Source organism: Trachypithecus francoisi, unplaced genomic scaffold (genome assembly GCF_009764315.1).
Source record: "Trachypithecus francoisi isolate TF-2019V2 unplaced genomic scaffold, Tfra_2.0 Lachesis_group20, whole genome shotgun sequence".
NCBI lineage: Eukaryota > Metazoa > Chordata > Mammalia > Primates > Cercopithecidae > Trachypithecus > Trachypithecus francoisi.
In genome coordinates this window covers 46,035,035-46,055,364 of record NW_022681466.1, presented here as the reverse complement: position 1 = coordinate 46,055,364, position 20,330 = coordinate 46,035,035, and the positions used below count along the sequence as shown (strand labels likewise).

At 42.0% G+C, this 20,330-nt stretch overlaps 1 protein-coding gene and 1 non-coding gene across 4 annotated transcripts in view; one reads left to right on the top strand and one right to left on the bottom strand.

The window, feature by feature from the left end:
- The window catches only part of LOC117067497 (schlafen family member 12-like), a 139,989-nt gene that overhangs the window by 73,301 nt on the left and 46,358 nt on the right, over positions 1-20,330 (bottom strand). The gene's annotated exons all lie outside the window — the stretch shown is intronic.
- Positions 19,848-19,954, top strand: LOC117068171. The gene has a single exon (XR_004431020.1). It is a non-coding gene; the product is annotated as a U6 spliceosomal RNA (small nuclear RNA).

Sequence of the window (20,330 nt, the reverse complement as noted above, 5' to 3'; positions counted from 1 at the left end):
AAATTTTTTCAAGAAATCTCTGCACTTACCCCCATTATCTATTCTTTTTTAAGCTCCATCCTGATGGGGACACAGTTCATATCTCTATTAAAAAAAAAAAAGAAACAGGTAATGAAGAAAGATTTCAGATGATCAAAAACATAGTATCTTCCCTACAACTTCAAAACTCCTGAAAATGGGAGAGCAGCATTTGTACTAGCTCCCCCCAAGAATACTTCAGAACTTTCTTCACAAACAGTTGTTCCCGACCACATGTGATCTTCTTCAGAGGACAAGCAATTTTTTTAAAGTACATTATAGGCAGGGCGCAGTGGCTCACGCCTGTAATCCCAGCACTTTGGGAGGCCGAGGCAGGCGGATCACGAGGTCGGGAGACTGAGACCATCCTGGCTAACATGGTGAAACCCCGTCTCTACTAAAAAAATACAAAAAATTAGCCGGGCATGGTGGCGGGCGACTGTAGTCCCAGCTACTGGGGAGGCTGAGGCGGGAGAACAGCGACAACCTGGGAGGCGGAGCTTGCAGTGAGTTGAGATTGGGCAACAGAGTGAGACTCCATCTCAAAAAAAAGTAAATAAAATAAACAAATAAAGTACATTTTAACTTTTAAACTCCTGCCACGGGCCAGGCTTGGTGGCTCATTCCTGTAATCCCAGAACTTTGGGAGGCCGAGGCGGGTGGATTACCTGAGGTCAGGAGTTTGAGACCAGCCTGACCAACATGGAGAAACCCCCTCCCTACTAAAAATAAAAAATTAGCCAGGAGTGGCCGCGCATGCCTGTAATCCCAGCTACTGGGGAGACTGAGGCAGGAGAATTGCTTGGACCCGGGAGGCAGAGGTTGCGGTGAACCAAGATCGTGCCATTACACTCCAGTCTGGGCAACAAGATCGAAACTCCATCTAAAAGAAACAAAACAAAACAAAAAACTCCTGCCACAATTTTTAAAATCTTTAATGAAAACACAAGGATGCTGGGATTATTTACCTGGGGAGAGGGAGGAAAAAGCAAAAAGGTCCTCTCAACACAAGAATGGAGCAAGGCTTTTAACATCTGCCTGTTACCTGTTTACTTCCTGTCTTTTTTTTTTTTTTTTTGAGATGGAGTCTCGCTCTGTTGCCCAGGCTGGAGCACAGTGGGGCGATCTCAGCTTACTGCAAGCTCCGCCTCCCGGATTCATGCTATTCTCCTGCCTCAGCCTCCCGAGTAGCTGGGACTAGAGGTGCCCACCACCACGCCCGGCTACGTTTTTTGTATTTTTAGTAGAGACGGGGTTTCACCATGTTAGCCAGGATGGTCTCGTTCTCCTGACCTTGTGATCTGCCCGCCTCAGCCTCCCAGAGTGCTGGGATTACAGGCGTGAGCCACTGTGCCAGGCCCTTTACTTCCTGTCTTATGGCCAGCTAGGATGACTGCAGTCAAGTAGGTGTGGTTTCTCCTAAAGAGCCAAGCTCACGAATTTAGAATTTTAATTTAAGTGGCAAGAAATGATCTCATGCATGCTGATTTCCCCTCTGAAAGGAATTAGGCTAATCAGCTATTATTGTTCAAACACAATGGTACTCAAAATTTATTGTGGATCAGTAAGTTTCAATGGCATTGTCTTACTATGAAGAATAAGTTCCTGAAAGTCGCACTTGAGTATTATTTATACCCCAGTTTGTTTCCAAAAGAGGTTCTGCAGCATACGACATAGTAATATAGGCCAGGCACAGCGGATCATATCTGTAATCCCAACACTTTGGGAAGCTGAGGTAGGCAGATCTCTTGAGCCCAGGGGTTCGAGACCAGCCTGGGCAACATGGCAAAATCCATCTCTACAAAAAAAAAAAAAAAAATTAATTGGATGTGGTGGTGGTGCACCTGTAGTCCCAGCTGCTCAGCAGGCTGAGGCGGGCAGATCAATTGAGCCCAGAAGGTCAAGGCTGCAGTGAGCCATGATTGCACCACTGCACTCCAGCCTGGGTAACAGAGTGGACCCTATCTCGAAAAAACAAAAAATGTGTATATATACACACACACACATACACACACACATTATATATATACACACACATTATATATGTATACACACATATACACACAGATACTATATATATACACACACTATACACACTCTACATATAAATATATATACACTTACATACGTATATAAACTACAACAAACAATTAGAGTAGAAAATTAAGTTGAAATAGTTTTAAAAGGACAGAAGGCATAAGCCATAAAAGCCTACTGAGGCTGGGTGCAGTGCCTCACACATATAATCACAGCACTTTCGGAGGCGAAAACGGAAGGACCACTTCAGATCAGGAGTTCAAGACCAGCCTAAGCAACAAAGTGAGACCTCATCTCTGCAAAAAATAATTTTTAAAAAAATAGAGTCTATTGGCAAGGTGCGGTGGCTCATGCCTGTAATTCCAGTACTTTGGGAGATCGAGGCAAGCAGATCACGAGGTCAACAGATCAAGACCATCCTGGCCAACATGGTGAAACCCCATCTCTACTAAAAATACAAAAAATTAGCTGGGCGTGGTGGCACATGCCTGTAGTCCCAGCTTCTTGGGAGGCTGAGGCAGGAGAATCACTTGAAACTGGAAGGCAGAGGTTGCAGTGAGCCGAGATCGCGCCACTGCACTCCAGTCTGGGCAACAAGAGCTAAACTCCGTCTCAAAAAAAAAAAAAGAAAAAGAAAAAGAAATTACAGAGCGTATTGATAAAGTTTGGATATTTGTGCCTCCAAATCTCGTGTAAAAATATACTCCCAATTTTGAAGGTAGAGCCTAGCAAAAGGTGTTTGGGTAATGGGGGCAGATCCCTCATGAATGTCTTGGTGTTTTCCTTGTGGTAATGAGTGAGTTTCTTGCTGGTGTTAGTTCACTTGAGGTCTGATTGGTAAAAGAGCCTGCCATCTTGCTCCTTTCTCTCACCATGTGACACTCCTGGTCCCCATTCCCACTCCCCCATGAGTAAAAGTTTCCTCAGCCCAAAGGTGTTGGTGGTATGCTTGTACAGCCGACAGAACTGTGAACCAAATAAATCTCTTTTCTTTATATTAATAATCTACCCAGTTCCAGGTATTCCTTTATAGCAACACAAAACAGACTAATACCGCTATATTTCTTGCCTTTCAGTATTTCACTCTCCTGATTTTCCTATTACCTCTTTGGCAGCACCTTTCTGATCACCCTATCAAACCTTTAAATGGTGAAGTTCCTCAAGTCTCTGGCCTAAGATGTCATCTTATTTCATATGAAACACTAGGCAATCTTATTCATTGTCCAAATTTCCATTACCAACTAAATTATAAAAATATAACAGAGAATCCCAAATTTTATCTATTTGTATCTGTCCCCAGGTTCAGGTATAAAACTCTATATGCTACATAAACACTTTATTTTATTTTATTTTGAGACAGAGTCTCGCTCTGTTGCCCAGGCTGGAGTGCAGTGGCTTGATCTTGGCTCACTGCAACCTCCACCTCCAGGGCTCAAGCAATTCTCCTGCCTCAGCCTCCCAAGGAGCTGGGATTACAGGTGTGTGCCACCACTTCCATCTAACTTTTTCTATTTTTAGTAGAGATGGGGTTTCGTCATGTTGCCCAGGTTGGTCTCAAACTCCTGGCCTCAAGTGATCCACCGACCTCAGCCTCCTAAAGTGCTAGGATTACAAGCGTGAGCCACTGCACTCAGCCTACATAGACACTTGAAACGCTCCACAATTTATGACAAAACCTGCTCTTCCTGCTCTTTCCATATATTGGTAATGATATTTTCAATGACCCATTGCTCATGCAACACACCTAGTATACATAATCTTTGACCACTTCAAACCTTACTCCCTAACCTCACTTTATTTTCTTTTTTTTGAGACGGAGTCTCGCTCTATCGCCCAGGCTGGAGTACAGTGGCGCGATCTTGGCTCACTGCAAGCTCCGCCTCCCAGGTTCATGCCATTCTCCTGCCTCAGCCTCCCGAGTAGCCTGGACTACAGGCACCCGCCACCATACCCGGCTAATTTTTTGCATTTTTAGTAGAGACGATTTTCATTGTGTTAGCCAGGATGGTCTCGATCTCCTGACCTCGTGATCCGCCCGCCTCGGCCTCCCAAAGTGCTGGGATTACAGGCGTGAGCCACCGCGCCCAGCCCTAACCTCACTTTTAATCCATAACTATATTGTGCCCTTCCTCTTCCTCAATACTGGTGAGATCTGCCTATCTCTCTCCATCTCCACTATTACCTTACTTAAAGCCAGCATCGCCTTTCATCAGGACCACTTCAGTCACCTCCTAAATGCAGTAGTCACCCAGTTATCCATGGGAGAAACATTCTAAGAACCCCAGTGGATGTCTGAAATGACAAATGGTACTGAGCACTTGATTCTGTTTTTTGCTATACATACATACCTATAAAAAAGTTTAATTTACAAATTAGGCACAGTAACAGATTAACAACAATAATAAAATAGAACAGGCCAGGTGTAGTGGCTCACGCCTATAATCCCAGGACTTTGGGAGGCCAAGGGACGGGGGGGGGCAGATCACCTCAGGTCAGGAGTTCGAGACCAGCCTGGCCAACATGGTGAAACCCCATTTCTACTAAAAAGACAAAAAAATTAGCTGAGTGTGGTGGTGCACACCTACAGTCCCACCTAAGCAGAAGGCTAAGGCACAAAAAATCAATTGAACCTGGGAGGTTGCAATGAGCTAAGATCGTGCCACTGTACTCCAGTCTGGGTGACAGAGAGAGACTCCACCTCAAAAAACTTTTAAAATTAAAAAAAAATTATAACAATTTACTATGAAAAAGTTATGTGAATGTGGTCTCTCTCAAAATACAGTCTGCATAACAACAACCAGACACACAATAGTGGTCCCATGAGATTAAATGGAACTGAACAATTCCTATTGCCTAGTGACGTAGTGATATAATAGCCATAGTAACGTGACAGAACAATTTTTAAACTACATGTAGTGTACATTAAGTGCACAATGTTTATGAAGTCTACGGTAGTTGTAGCAGTCCATTCTCTCACTGCTATAAAGAACTACCCGAGACTGGGCAATTTATAAAGATAAGAGGTTTAATTGACTCACAGTTCCACATGGCTGAGAAGACCTCAGGAAACTTTCAATCACGGTGGGAGGGGAAGCAAGCACGTCTTACATGGCAGCAAGCAAGAGAAAGAGAATCTGTACGTAGGAAAACACTGCCACTTTCAAAACTATCAGATCTCAAGAGAATTCACTCACTCTCACGAGAACAGGATGGGGGAAACTGCCCCTATTATCCAGTCACCTCCCTCCTTCAACACATTGGGATTACAATTCCAGATGAGATTTGGGTGGGGATACACAGCCAAACCCTATCAGTAATGTACAATAATGTCCCAGGCTTTCACATTCACTCACCACTTACTAACTGACTCACCCAGAGCAACTTCTAGTCCTGCAAGCTTCATTCATGTTAAGTCCTATACAAGTGCATTTTTTTCCTTTCATACCATTATTTTAGCTGTACCTTTTCTATGTTTAAAAACACAAATACTTACCATTATGTTAAGTTGCTTACAGGATTCAGTAATGAAATGTGCAAGATTGCAGCATAGGAGCAATAGGCTATATACCATGTAGCCTAGGTATGTAGTAGGCTATACAATATAGCTTTGTTTAAGAACATTCTAAGATGATTGTGCAATGACAAAATCACCTAATGAGGTATTTCTAAGAAAATACCTCCCTCCTGCATGACACAACACATGATTCTACCTCACTGTACTCTACTCACCTATTTTCAGAGAGGTTGACCGTGGAGAACTAAAATCAAGGAAAGAAAAACCGCAGATAATGGAAAATGACTGTAGTCTCTTAATATTCACTCTTAACCAACTATCACCAATCTGCAGAATGAACTTTTCACAACAAAACGAACTTCAGAAATGCAAATCCAAATATACCACTGCCCACTTAAAAACATTTCAATAGGCCAGGCACCGTGGCTCAAACCTGTAGTCCCAGCACTTTGGGAGGCTGAGGCAGGCAGATCATGAGGTCAAGAGATCGAGACCATCATGGCCAACATGGTGAAAACCCATCTCTACCAAAAATACAAAAATCATCTGGGTGTGGTGGTGCACACCTGTAGTCCCAGCTACTCGGGAGGCTGTGGCAGGAGGATGGCGTGAACCCAGGAGAAGGAGGTTGTACTGAGTCGAGATTGCACCACTGCGCTCCAGCCTGGCGACAGAGCAAGACTCTGTCTCAAAAATAAAAAACAAAACAAAACAAAAAAAAACCACTTCAATAGTTTCCCTATATCATATAACCCTTTCTTACCTCCACAACCTTCCCTCCTTCCAACATTTCACTTTATGGGCAACACTGGCTTTTTCTTCTTTCAATTCTATAAATTCTCCAGAGCTCATTCCCACTTCAAAGGCTTTTAAAGGGTTGCTTTTACTCTAAATGGAATATTATTATTCAGTGTACCCTCTTTTGCAGCTGGATAACTTCTATGTATCCCTCTGGTCCTTGCTTAAAGTCACTCCATCAAAGACAATGTCTCTGAATCTCCAGATGAGGTCAGGTGCCATATAATGATTTACCTATGCTTTCCTTCTTGGGATATATTACAATTACAACTAACTATTTATGCAATTAAGCTAACTCCTCTGCTAGATTATAAGCTCCATTTTATGGCTGTAGCTATCCCTAACATCAGGCACAGTCTCCAGGCACAATAACTCAAAAACTACATGATGAAGGTATGAAAGGAACAAAACCACAAACATCCCACTGCTGCTATAACAAAGAAAAAAAAGAAAGAAAAATTTTAATTTTCAAAAACAGGCCAGATTCGATGGCCCATGCCTGTAATTCCAGCATTCTGGGAGGCCAAGGCAGGCGGATGATATAAGGTCAGAAGTTCAAAAGAAGACTGGTGAACATGGCAAAACCCCATCACTACTAAAAATGCAAAACTTAGGCTGGGCACAGTGGCTCATACCTGTAATCCCAGCACTTTGGGAGGCCAAGGCAGGTGGATCACAAGGTCAAGAGATCGAGACCATCCTGGCCAACATGGTGAAACCCCATCTATACAAAAAATACAAAAATTAGCTGGGTATGGTGGTGCATGCCTGTAGTCCCAGCTACTCGGAAGCTGAGGCAGGAGAATCACTTGAACCTAGGAGGCAGAGGCTGCAGTAAGGCGAGATCACGCCACTGCACTCCAGTCTGGGTGATAGAGTAAAACCTCATCTCAAAACAAACAAACAAACAACAACAAAAAAAGATGGTGAGTGGCTAAACAGTAAAGAGAGGGAGGGGCATTTCACAGTAAGTCAGACAATGAAGAAGTCATAATAATTATAAATGTATGCACCTAAAAACAAGGCTTCAAAATAGATGAAGCAAAAATGAGCATAAGGCATAAACACTCGGAATACTCAGTGCCCCAAACAAGGTAAGATATTTTCACACTCCTCTTTGTGATTGACAAAACCAGACCAAATAATAATCATCATCATCATCATCATCATCATCATCATCATCTGAGCAATGTTAAAACCACTATAAACATTCTTATCAGGTAAACTTGGTGCATTCCCCATGAAAGACCACATACTGAGCCACAAAGCAGGACACAATAAAATGAAAATAATGGATATCATACAGATTATGTTCCCTAACCACATCAGAAAAAAAGATATAAAATTAATGACTAGCAGCCGGGTGTGGTGGCTCACACCTGTAATCCCAGCTACTTGGGAGGCTGAGGCAGGCAGATCATGAGGTCAAGAGATCGAGACCATCATGGCCAACATGGTGAAAACCCATCTCTACCAAAAATACAAAAATCATCTGGGTGTGGTGGTGCACACCTGTAGTCCCAGCTACTCGGGAGGCTGTGGCAGGAGGATGGCGTGAACCCAGGAGAAGGAGGTTGTACTGAGTCGAGATTGCACCACTGCGCTCCAGCCTGGCGACAGAGCAAGACTCTGTCTCAAAAATAAAAAACAAAACAAAACAAAAAAAAACCACTTCAATAGTTTCCCTATATCATATAACCCTTTCTTACCTCCACAACCTTCCCTCCTTCCAACATTTCACTTTATGGGCAACACTGGCTTTTTCTTCTTTCAATTCTATAAATTCTCCAGAGCTCATTCCCACTTCAAAGGCTTTTAAAGGGTTGCTTTTACTCTAAATGGAATATTATTATTCAGTGTACCCTCTTTTGCAGCTGGATAACTTCTATGTATCCCTCTGGTCCTTGCTTAAAGTCACTCCATCAAAGACAATGTCTCTGAATCTCCAGATGAGGTCAGGTGCCATATAATGATTTACCTATGCTTTCCTTCTTGGGATATATTACAATTACAACTAACTATTTATGCAATTAAGCTAACTCCTCTGCTAGATTATAAGCTCCATTTTATGGCTGTAGCTATCCCTAACATCAGGCACAGTCTCCAGGCACAATAACTCAAAAACTACATGATGAAGGTATGAAAGGAACAAAACCACAAACATCCCACTGCTGCTATAACAAAGAAAAAAAAGAAAGAAAAATTTTAATTTTCAAAAACAGGCCAGATTCGATGGCCCATGCCTGTAATTCCAGCATTCTGGGAGGCCAAGGCAGGCGGATGATATAAGGTCAGAAGTTCAAAAGAAGACTGGTGAACATGGCAAAACCCCATCACTACTAAAAATGCAAAACTTAGGCTGGGCACAGTGGCTCATACCTGTAATCCCAGCACTTTGGGAGGCCAAGGCAGGTGGATCACAAGGTCAAGAGATCGAGACCATCCTGGCCAACATGGTGAAACCCCATCTATACAAAAAATACAAAAATTAGCTGGGTATGGTGGTGCATGCCTGTAGTCCCAGCTACTCGGAAGCTGAGGCAGGAGAATCACTTGAACCTAGGAGGCAGAGGCTGCAGTAAGGCGAGATCACGCCACTGCACTCCAGACTGGGCGACAAAGAGACTCTGTCAAAAAAAAAAAAAAAACCTCAATATTCATTTTTGTATAATTTCTATGACACCATAATCCTATTCTTTTGGACAGCAATTAAGCAATAAGAATCGAGAAAAAAATTCAATATAATTACTTCACTAGATGAGAGCCAAAGCAAATAATGTAAGATATAGCATTTATAAATTACCTTTGTGTCCTTTATATCATTTATATACTTTATCTTCAAGACATGAAAATATATGTACAAAGATATTTTATATAACCATTTATAACCATAAAACTTTTATAAAAGTCTGGCCAGCTGCAGTGGCTCTCACTTGTAATCCCAGCACTTTGGGAGGCTGAGGCGGGTGGATCACTTGAGGTTAGGAGTTCAAGAACAGCCTAGGCAACATGGTAAAACCCCATCTCTACTAAAAATACAAAAAATTCGCTGGACGTATTTACTATTAGCAATTTAAATCCAACAATATATAAGAAGAATAGGACAGTTGCGGTGGCCCACACAGATTACAAAAGTAATCCCAGCACTTTCGGAGGCCAAGGAGGGAGGATCATTTGAGGTCAGGAGACCTGCCTGGCCAATATGGTGAAACTCTGTCTCCAAAAAAAAAAACTAACTGAGCATGGTGGCACGTTCCTGTAATCCCAGCTACTTGGGAGGCTGACGCAGGAGAATCACTTGAACCCAAGAGGCAGAGGTTATAGTGAGCAGAGATTGCACCACTGTACCCATCTCCAAAAATAATAATAATAATAATAATATACCATGACACCAAATGGCATTTAGTATAACATTTGAAAATAAAACAATGAAATTTACATTAATGTCTTTAAATATATAGCATTATCTCAATAGATACAGAAAAAGCTTTTGAGAAAACTCAATATGCATTCATGACATAAACCCTCAGGAAGCGAGGGCTAGACCTTACTCAACTGTGTATTCTCCATGGCATGGCATGATTATTCCTCTTGGAGTCTGTGACTGTAACTATCTTTTCAATGGGAGTCACATGGGCTTCTGTTGGCCTTGTCATATCTAAATAGTAATAAAACCTATATTTGAAAACAATCTGATAAAGTTCATCAATAAAACCCCTACAGCTGACTTATAACTAATGGTGTAACACTGAATACTCTCCTCGAAGAATGAAAACAAGATTAAGTCCATTCTGTAAGGGAAGAGAAGAAAAGGAATTACAACGGGAAAAAAGAGAGAAAACCATGTTTTATGACAATCATCTATTAGAAAATCTAAGAAATCTACCTAAAAAGCTAGTAGAATTAATAGGACTTAAGTAAGGTTGTAAGAAACAGGTCAATATACAAAAATTCAATTTCCAACAAAAAATTAGAAAATGTTATAATACTTTATAATTGCTGAAAAATGTATTTAATATTTTAAAATACAAATAGCATCAAAAAAGGACAAAATACTTAAAAATAAAAATAATTTTAGGCCAGGCGTGGTGACTCATGCCTATAATCCCAGCACTTTGGGAGGCTGAAGCAGGCAGATCATTTGAGGTCAGGAGTTGACCAGCCTGGCCAACATGGCGAAATCCCATCTCTACTAAAATTATAAAAATTAGCTGGGCTTAGTGGTACATGCCTGTAATCCCAGCTGCTTGGGAGGCTGAGGCAGGAGAATTGTTTGAACCCAGGAGATGGAGTGAGCCAAGACTGTGCCACTGCACTCCACTTAGGCGACAGAGTGAGACTCCGTCTCAACAAAAGGAAAAAAAAATAAGTAATTTTACAAACAGACCAAAGGCTAAAAGCAGCAAACGACTGGTCAGGCATAACAAAAAGACTTAATACATGGAGAGATAAACTATACTAATGATTAAGACTCAATGGTTAAGATGTCAGTTCTCCTCAAACTGATCAGCAGATTCAAGACAATTACAATCATGATCCCATCAGCCTTTTTTGGAGAAGAGAGAAAAGAGATTATTAAAATTGATATGGAAATGTGAAGGACGTAGAATATGCAGAACTTCAAAAAAGAAGAAAAAGGTTTAAGACTTGCAATTTTGACTTCAAGACAATATAAAGTTACAAAATAATCAGAATACTCTAACTGAGCTAGACAAACAGATTTTTGGAGCAGAAGGAAGATTTCTGAAAGAGATCCCACTTATGCAGCCACAGGATGTTCCCAAAGCAACCCAGTGAGAAAAGGAGACTTTTTTCAACAAATGGTGAAAAACAACTGGACAGCCATATGCAAAAAACTCAAACCTACAAAAATAGCTGCAGATGCATCACAGACCTAATATAAATTAGCAAAAACAAAACCTTTAGAGGAAATCAAGGAAACTACCTTCAAGACTTCGAGGTTAGGCAAAAGTGTCTTAGCTCACAGCAAGCAGTAACTACAAAAGAAAACACTGATAAATTAAATTTATCAGATATAGATGATTTCTGCTCATCAAAAGGTACAGTTAAAATAAATAGGTAAACCACATAGACTTGGGGAAAGTATTTACAAAACATTTATCTAACAAAGGATGAGTATTTAGGACATATAAACACCTTCTGCAACTCAAACAGATGAAAAAAAGAAAACAGAGAACACTAAATGAACAAACTCATCACCAATGAGAGCACACAAATCGTCAACACACAAGCTAAAACGTGCTCAATATCACCAGTTCTCATGAAAATGTAAATTGAAACCACCATGATTACCACTTCTGGTCAAGACGGCGTGAATAAGGGGACCAGATTTAGCCTCCTTGCGTGAAATAATAAAAATCTAATAAAATGAATGAAACAACAACACTGAAGATATTGGACAAGTAACAAAAGACAGCGATCCCTAGAAGACAAAAAACAAACGGGCTGCACGCGTGCCCAGCTTACTGCCTTGAGAGAGTTTCCAGGTCGTGGAACAGGAAGGAGGAACCCAGGCAGAGCATGTGGTCTCCCCAAGTTGAGGAAATGGAGCTGCAAGTCCAAGGAGGCCAAGGTGCCTAGAGCTCACAAGGGAGACCAGCACTGAGTAGACAGCTGGAGAGACAGAGAGAAATGAAGAGACCTACAAAGGCTCACCCTAGAACTTTTGGTTAAATGACAAATCAGCACTTGCCATGTAAGGAGCTATCCAAGGGCAAGGTGAGAAATCACCAAAAGAATTAGAGGTAATAGCATCCAGAACTGACATAAGGATGTGAATGCTACCCGTACCCAAAATCCAAAAGGAAGTGATGTGATGTAATTTATATCACATTGGAGATATGACATCGGGGTACTAGGAAAGAAAAGGCTTCAGAAGGAGGAAAAACTTAACCCTAAACACAGCCCTGGTCCAATCAAAGAAAACATAAAAGACCCAACAGAAAGAAGCTGTTTTCAAGCAACTGAATAACACCACAGAACAAAGTCCACAAATATTTTTAAAAGGCAAACAAAACTAGAGAAACGAGAAAACAAGGTAAAATTCCCACTGGTTAAAAAGTCAGTCAAAATTTATAAGACTTACATAAAAGCAGGAAATTACACCCCACAATGAAACAAAAAACAAACCAATTTTGAAATGAAACAGAAAATAGAATTAGTATACAAGTCCTTTAAAACAATTATGATATTTCATGTGATCAGAAGGCTAGAAGAAACAAACATATTAAGTAAAAATATGAAATATTTTTAAAATTTGAACTTCTAAAGATGAAAAATTACAAAGCCTAAGATGAAAAATACACTTTGAAATTTACAACACGTGAAACCAAACTTACTAACCTAAATGAAACACAGAAAAAAAAACACTAAAAAATGTAATACGTGATAATTGAAATAACTTCAAGAGGCCAAACATACTTGTAACCAGAGCCACAAAACAGGAGATAATATAGAAAAAAAAAAATCTTTCAAAATCATGGCCAAAAACTTTCACGTTTGATGGAAATTATAAGCATATATAACACAGCACTCTATTAATCAACTATCAGTCACTAGAAACATGAAGAAAAGTGGCTGAGTGCAGTGGCTCACGCCTGTAATCCCAGCACTTTGGGAGGCCGAGGTGGGAAAATCTCTTCAGGCCAGGAGTTTGAGACCAGTGTGGGCAACATTGCAGAACACCGTCTCTTAAAACAAATCAACAAAAAAACAAACAAAAAAACGCACACACACGAAAAATGGCCTGGCCCTGTGGCTCACACCTGTAATCCCAGCACTTTGGGAGGCCAAGGCCAGCAGATTACCTGAGGTCAGGAGTTCAAGACCAGCCTGACCAACATGGACAAACCCTGTCTCTACCAAAAATACAAAATTAGATGGGCATGGTGGTGCATGCCTGTAATCCCAGCTACTTGGTAAACTGAGGCAGGAGAATTGCTTGAACCAGGGAGATGGAGATTGTGGTGAACCGAGATTGTGCCACTGCACTCCAGCCTGGGCAACAAGAGGGAAACTCCGTCTCAGAAACAAACAAACAAACAAACAAAAAATCCACACACATAAAAATTAGCCACGGGTAGTGGCACACACCTGTGGTCCTTCCAGCTAAGGCAGGAGGAGGTTGAGGCCATAGTGAGCCATGATTGTGACACTGCACTCCAGCCCAGGCGATAGAGTAAAAGCCCATCTCCAAAAAATAAGGTAAACCATGACCAAAAGGACTAAAATCAGAAATTAAAATTCTAATGCAGCCAAAGAAAAAGATCTTATTACACACTACAAAATCAAGAGAAAGTTGAAATCGTTAAATACTATCATGTAAAGTAGACAAAAATAAAAATTTTATCAGGAAAAAAGAGCATAATTTTATATACATTAAGGGTTTAATTCGTCAAGAACACACACAAATCCTAAACATTTATTTACCTATTAATAACAGAGCTTCAAAATAAATAAAGCAAAAATGGAAGAACTGTAAGAAGAAATAAAGAATCTACAATTACATTTTAAAATTTCAGCAAACCTCTCTATGTGATAGAACCAGGTCAGGCGTGGCGAATCACACCTGTTATCCCTGAACTTTGGGAGCCCGAGACAGGATTGCTTGAGCACAGGAGTTCAAGACCCACCTGAGCAACACAGGGAGACCTGTCTCTACAAAAAGATTTTAAAAAACTAAGTGGGTGGGCCAGGCGTGTTGGCTCACGCCTCTAATCCCAGCACTTTGGGAGCCTGAGGCAGGCGGATCACCTGAGGTCAGGAATTTGAGTCCAGCATGGCCAACATGGTGAAACCCCATCTCTACTAAAAATACAAAAATTAGCTGGGTGTGGTGGCGCACAACAGTAATCCTAGCTACTCAGGAGGCTGAGATAGGAGAATCGCTTGAACCCAGGAGGCGGAGGTTGCAGTGAGCAGAGATCGCGCCATTGCCCTCTAGCCTGGGCGACAGAGCGAGATTCCATCTTAAAAAAAAAAATTTTGCTGGGTGTGGTAGCATATGCCTGTAGACCCAGCTACTGGGGAGGCTGAGGTGGGAGGATCACTTGAGCCCAGGGGGTGGAGGCTCAGTGAGCTATGATTGTGCATGTCACTGCACTCCAGCCTAGGTGACAGAGCGACATTATGTTCAAAGAAAAGGAATGATAATAATAGGACCAGTAGACAGAGAATCAGTAAGGATACAGAAGCTTGAATAACACCATTAACCAAACTGATGTAACTATAGAATACTCTGCACAAACTACCAGAATACAAATTCTGTTCAAGTGCATTTGGAACACTTACCAAGATATACTATATTCAAACCAGAAAAACAACCCATGGTAAATTTAAAAGGTTTCAGGTCTTATCACGAGTTTTTTTTCTTACCACTGTGTTATTAATTTAGAAATCAGTGACAGAAAAAAAAATCAATAGACAATCCCATTATTTGGAATCAAAACATACTTTTAAAATAACCAGTGGGGACCGGGAGTGGTGGTTCACGCCTGTAATTCCAGCACTTTGGGAGGTCGAGGCAGGTGGATCACAAGGTCAGGAGTTCAAGACCAGGGTGGCCAAGATGGGGAAACCCCATCTCTACTAAAAATACAACAGTTAGCTGGGCTTGGTAGCAGGCACCTGTAACCGTAGCTACTCAGGAGGCTTAGGCAGAGAATTGCTTGAACCCGGGAGGTGGCGATTGCAGTGAGCCAAGATCCCACGGCTGCACTCCAGCCTGAGCGACAGAGCAAGAATCTGTCTCAAAACATAAAATTAATTAATTAATTAATTAAATAAAATAACCAACAGGTAAAAAAAAAAGACAAGAATATCAAGTATTTTGAAGACAGTTAAAGCAGTAATTGAAAGAGAAATTTATACAATTACATGACTATATTAGAAACGAAACAAATCAGTGACTTCATCTTTTCCTTAAGAAACTAGAAGAGCAAAAGAAAGAAAGAGCAGAAGTCAATGAAACAGAAACAGAAAAGTAGGGCACACTCAATGAAATCAAAGGTTAGACTTACACTTCCGGGAGGATGGAATGGACATACTTTTCCCTATTCCTCCCACTAAGTACAAATTTAAAAAGTGAATATTATAAATGAAACGAATATTCTCTGAAAGGTGGAGAGAAGGCAAATTAGTTCAGGATCACAAGACACAAGGCACAGTATAGCAGTAAATCCCCTGGGCATTCTTCTTGACTAATGTATCCTACTCCTGGAATGGAAGAAGTGAGTACATCAGGAACACCGATGGGCACAGACCAAAACAACCCCCAACAGGGCCGCGTGCGGTGGTTCACGCCTATAATCCCAGCACTTCGGGAGGCCGAGGCGGGTGCACCTGAGGTCAGGAGTTGGAGACCAGCCTGGCCAACATGGCAAAATCCCGTCTCCACTAAAAATAAAAGTTAGCCAGGCGTCTTGGCCGGCGCCTATAATCCCAGCTACTCCGGAGGCTGAGGCACGAGAACCGCTTGAACTCGGGAGGCGGAGGTTGCAGTGAGGAGAGATCGCCCGGCTGCACTCCAGTCTGGGTGATTGACAGAGACTGTCTCCAAAAAAAAAAAAAAGAAGCCCCAACAAAGGCCTTCTCTCTCCGGACCAAATTACCAGTAAAGTGATATGTTCACCAGAAAGAAAACTTTTGAAGAACTGCTCTAATCCACCATAACACAACAGAAAACCTAGCCCCACCCATACCAGCAATGATCGCATGGGGAACCTAGATATCCACCCTCATGAGACTGTCATGAAAACAACCCTAGATTCCCACCAGGTGGTGTCAGAACACATTAAGCAGGGCACTGGAACTTTCATTCCAAATGCTAGTTAATGAGCATCCACTCCCCACCGTGTCAGTGGAGAAACGTGGGGAAGCCTGGCCTTCCACCACCATCTGCCAGTAATAAGGCATCCCTCCCTGTTCCCACTGGAGCGGTAGCAGAAAAGACCTAGGAGAGAGTCAGAACTTTCACCTACAACAGTAACAAATGAGGCCACATCCACCACGGAGATCAGGCAGGTGGGGAGCCACAACTTCCAACTCTGCAAAGAACTAAAAGGGAGGCCGGGCGCGGTGGCTCATGACTTTAATCCCAGCACTTTGGGAGGTCGAGGCGGGCGGATCACGAGGTCAGGAGATCGAGACCATCCTGGCTAACACGGTGAAACCCCATCTCTACGAAAAATACAAAAAATTAGCTGGGCATGGCGGCGGGTGCCTGTAGTCCCAGCTATGCCAGCGGCTGAGGCAGGAGAATGGCGTGAACCCAGGAGGTGGAGCTTGCAGTGAGCCGAGATCGTGCCACTGCACTCCAGCCTGGGTGACACAGCGAGACTCCGTCTCAAAAAAAAAAAGGGGGGGAACAGAAAGAGAGTTTACCTCAAATGTCAACATAGACAAGGTAGAGAACCTGAACTTCATCCCCAACCTGGCTTAACTAGGTGGCACCAACACTGGCTGCTGTTAGATCAGTGTAAGAGAACACTAGTTAAAACAGTTGTTTAAGCAGCAGAGTCTCATGGCAACACAAAAATGCGCAGGTTTCAATCAAAAGTTATTTGTGATAACAAAAAGATACCAAGAATTTGGAAGATTTCAAACTGAATGGAAAAAGGCAATAAACAAATGCAAACATTGATATATCTTATTTCTAATATCTCACAGATACATCAGAATTAACTGAAAAAAAACTTTTTTCGTTCATTCATGGCTGTTTTTTGTTTTTTGAGATGGAGTCTCGCTCACTGCCCAAGCTGGAGTGCACTGGCATTATCTCAGCTCATCTCCCAAGTTCAAGCCATTCTCCTGTCTCAGCCTCCTGAGTAGCAGGGATTACAGGTGCCGCCATCATGTCTGGCTAATTTTTGTGTTTTTAGTAGAGATGGGGTTTTGCCATGTTGGCCAGGCTGGCTTCAAACCCTGACCCATCTTGGCCTCTCCAAAAAAAAGTTTCGGCCGGACACGGTGGCTCAGGCCTGTGTAATCCCATCACTTTGGGAGGCCGAGGTGGGTGAATTACCCCAGGTCAGGAGTTTGGGAACAGCTTGACCAACATGGACAAACTCAGTCTGTACTACAATTAGCCGGTGTGGTGGCACATGCCTGTAATCCCAGCTACTTAGGAGGTTGAGGCAGGAGAATCGCTTGAACCTGGGAGGCGGAGGTTGCAGTGAGCCGAGATCGCGCCATTGCACTTCAGCCTGGACAACAAGAGTAAAACTTTGTCTCAAAAAAAGAAGGAAAACAATTTCAGTGGAACAAATATCCAAACAATATCAACGAGCTAAAATAAACAGATATAAAACACAATAAAGAAAAATGGTTTTGGCATAGCGAATTGGGGTAGAAAAAAAAATACAACAAGAAAAATGGAATTCCAAAAATGTTCAAGTAACCCAAAAGAAAGCAGGAAAAAGAATAATCAAAAAACAAAAACTTAAACGAGGCATGGTGGCTGAGGCCTGTAATTCTAGCACTTTGGGAGGCCATGGTGGGTGAATCATCTAAGGCCGGGAATTCAAGACCAGCCTGGCCAACATGGTGAAACCCCATCTCTGCTAAAAATATAAAAATTAGCTGGGCGTGGTGGCACATGCCTGTAATCCCAGCTACTTGGGAGACTGAGGCACAAGAACTGCTTGAACCCGGGAGGCAGAGGTTGCAGTAGGCCAAGATTGAGCCACTACCCTCCAGCCTAGGCAAGAGTAAGACTTTGCTCAAAAAAAAAAAAAGGGACTCTGACAATATCTGTAACTATGTAAATGACCCAAATACCTAAATACAGCAAATAAAAGACAAAAACTGGCCAGGTGCAGTGGCTCACGACTGTAATCCCAGCACTTTGGGAGGCCGAGGAGAGCAGATCATCTGAGGTTCAGTGTTCAAGACCAGCCTCGCCAACATGGTGCAAATCTGTCTCTACTAAAAATACAAAAAAAAAATTTAGCCAGGCATGGTGATAGGCACTTGTAATAGCTATTCTGGAGGCTGAGGCAGGAGAATCATTTGAACCCACTAGGTGGAGGTTGTAGTGAGCCAAGATCATACCACTGCACTCCACCCTGAGTGACAGAGCAACACTCCGTCTCAAAAAAAAAAGACAAAGATTGATAAACTGGATTTTAAAAACTAACCTAAAGCCAAGCATGGTGGCTCACGCCTGTAATGCCAGCACTTTGGGAGGCCATGACAGGAGGGTCTCTTGAGCCCAGGAGTTCGAGACCAGGCTGGGCAACATAACAAGACCTCGTCCCTACAAATAATAAAAAAATTAGCCAGGTGTGATGGTGCACATGTGTCCTCCCAATTACTTGGGAGGCTGAGGTGGGGGAACTGTTTGAGCCCAGGAGGTCCACGCTGCAGTAAACCACGATTGTGCCACTGCAATCCAGCCTGGGTGACAGAGCAACACCACGTCTCAAAAAAAAAAAAAAAAAAGGCCAGGCACGGTGGCTCACACCTGTAATCCCAGCACTTTGGGAGGCTGAGGAAGGCAGATCATGAGGTCAAGTGTTCGAGACCACCTTGGTCAACATAGTGAAACCCCATCTCTACTAAAAATATAAAAATATAACCAGGCATGGTGGCAGGCGCCTGTAATCCCAGCTACGCAGGAGGCTGAGGCAGGAGAATCACTTCAACCCGGGAGGCAGAGGTTGCAGTGAACCAAGATGATGCCATTGCACTCCAGCCCAGGTGACAGTGCAAGATTCCATCTCAAAAAAAAAGAAAAAGAAAAAGAAATAAAACATAACCTAACACTATTTTGTGTACAAGAAATTTACTTCGAATATAACAATCTAAGCAGGTTGAAAGCAAAGAAAAAATTAAAAATGTATATGATGCAAACATTAAGTAAAGAAATGCTGGATGACAATATCAGAAACAGTATACTTCAGAGCAAAGAAAAAATACTAGAGACTAAGTAGCAAATTATTTATTGAGAGAAGGGTCAATCCACCAAGAGGACATAACATTCCTAAATGTGTATGCACCAAAAAACAAGACTACAAAATATGTGAAAGAAAACCTGAGGGAACAGAATGGAGAAATGCATAAATCCACTATAGAGACTTCCGTATTTCCCTGTGACAACTGTTAAAACTACACATATATTCACAGCAAGAATATTTAATTCAACCCCATGAACTAACTGGATCCATGGATATTAACAGAACATTGCATCCACCGAGAGTGGAATACTTTTTTTTTTTTCAGACAGTCGCACTCTGTCGCTCAGGCTGGAGTACAGTGGTGCGATCTCAACTCACTGCACCCTCTGCTTCCTGGGTTCAAGCAATTCTCCCGCCTCAGCCTCCCAAGTAGCTGAGACTACGGGCATGTGTCACCATGCCCGGCTAATTTTTGTTTTTTTAGTAGAGATGGGGAGACTCTGTATCAAAAAGAGAAAAAGAAAATAGCCAAAAGTGATGAACAGAGGATATATAAAGGTACTAGTTTGCTTGTCTCAGCAGCACATATACCAAAATTGAATCAATACAGAGAAGATTAGCATGCTCCCTGCACAGTGATGACATGCAAATTCTTAAAGTGTTCCATATTTTCTTTTTAAAAAAAGATACCAAATAAGCACCTGAAAAGATGGTCAATACCATTAGCCACTAAGTAAATACATATTAAAAACACAATGAGGCATGTGTAGAGGCCTGTAATCCCAGCACTTTAGGAGACCAGTCTGGAGCATGGCTTGAGCTCAGAAGTTCAAAACCGGCCTGAGCAACATAGCAAGACCCCATCTCCTCAAAAACGTATTTTAAAAAACACTGGCTGGGTGTGGTGGCACACAACCATAGTCCCAGCTACTCAGAGGGTTAAGGTGGCAATGAGCCATGATCACAACACTGCCTTTCAAAGCCTAGGTAACAGAACAAAACCCTGTCTCAAAAATGATAATAGTAATAATAATACACACAATGAGATC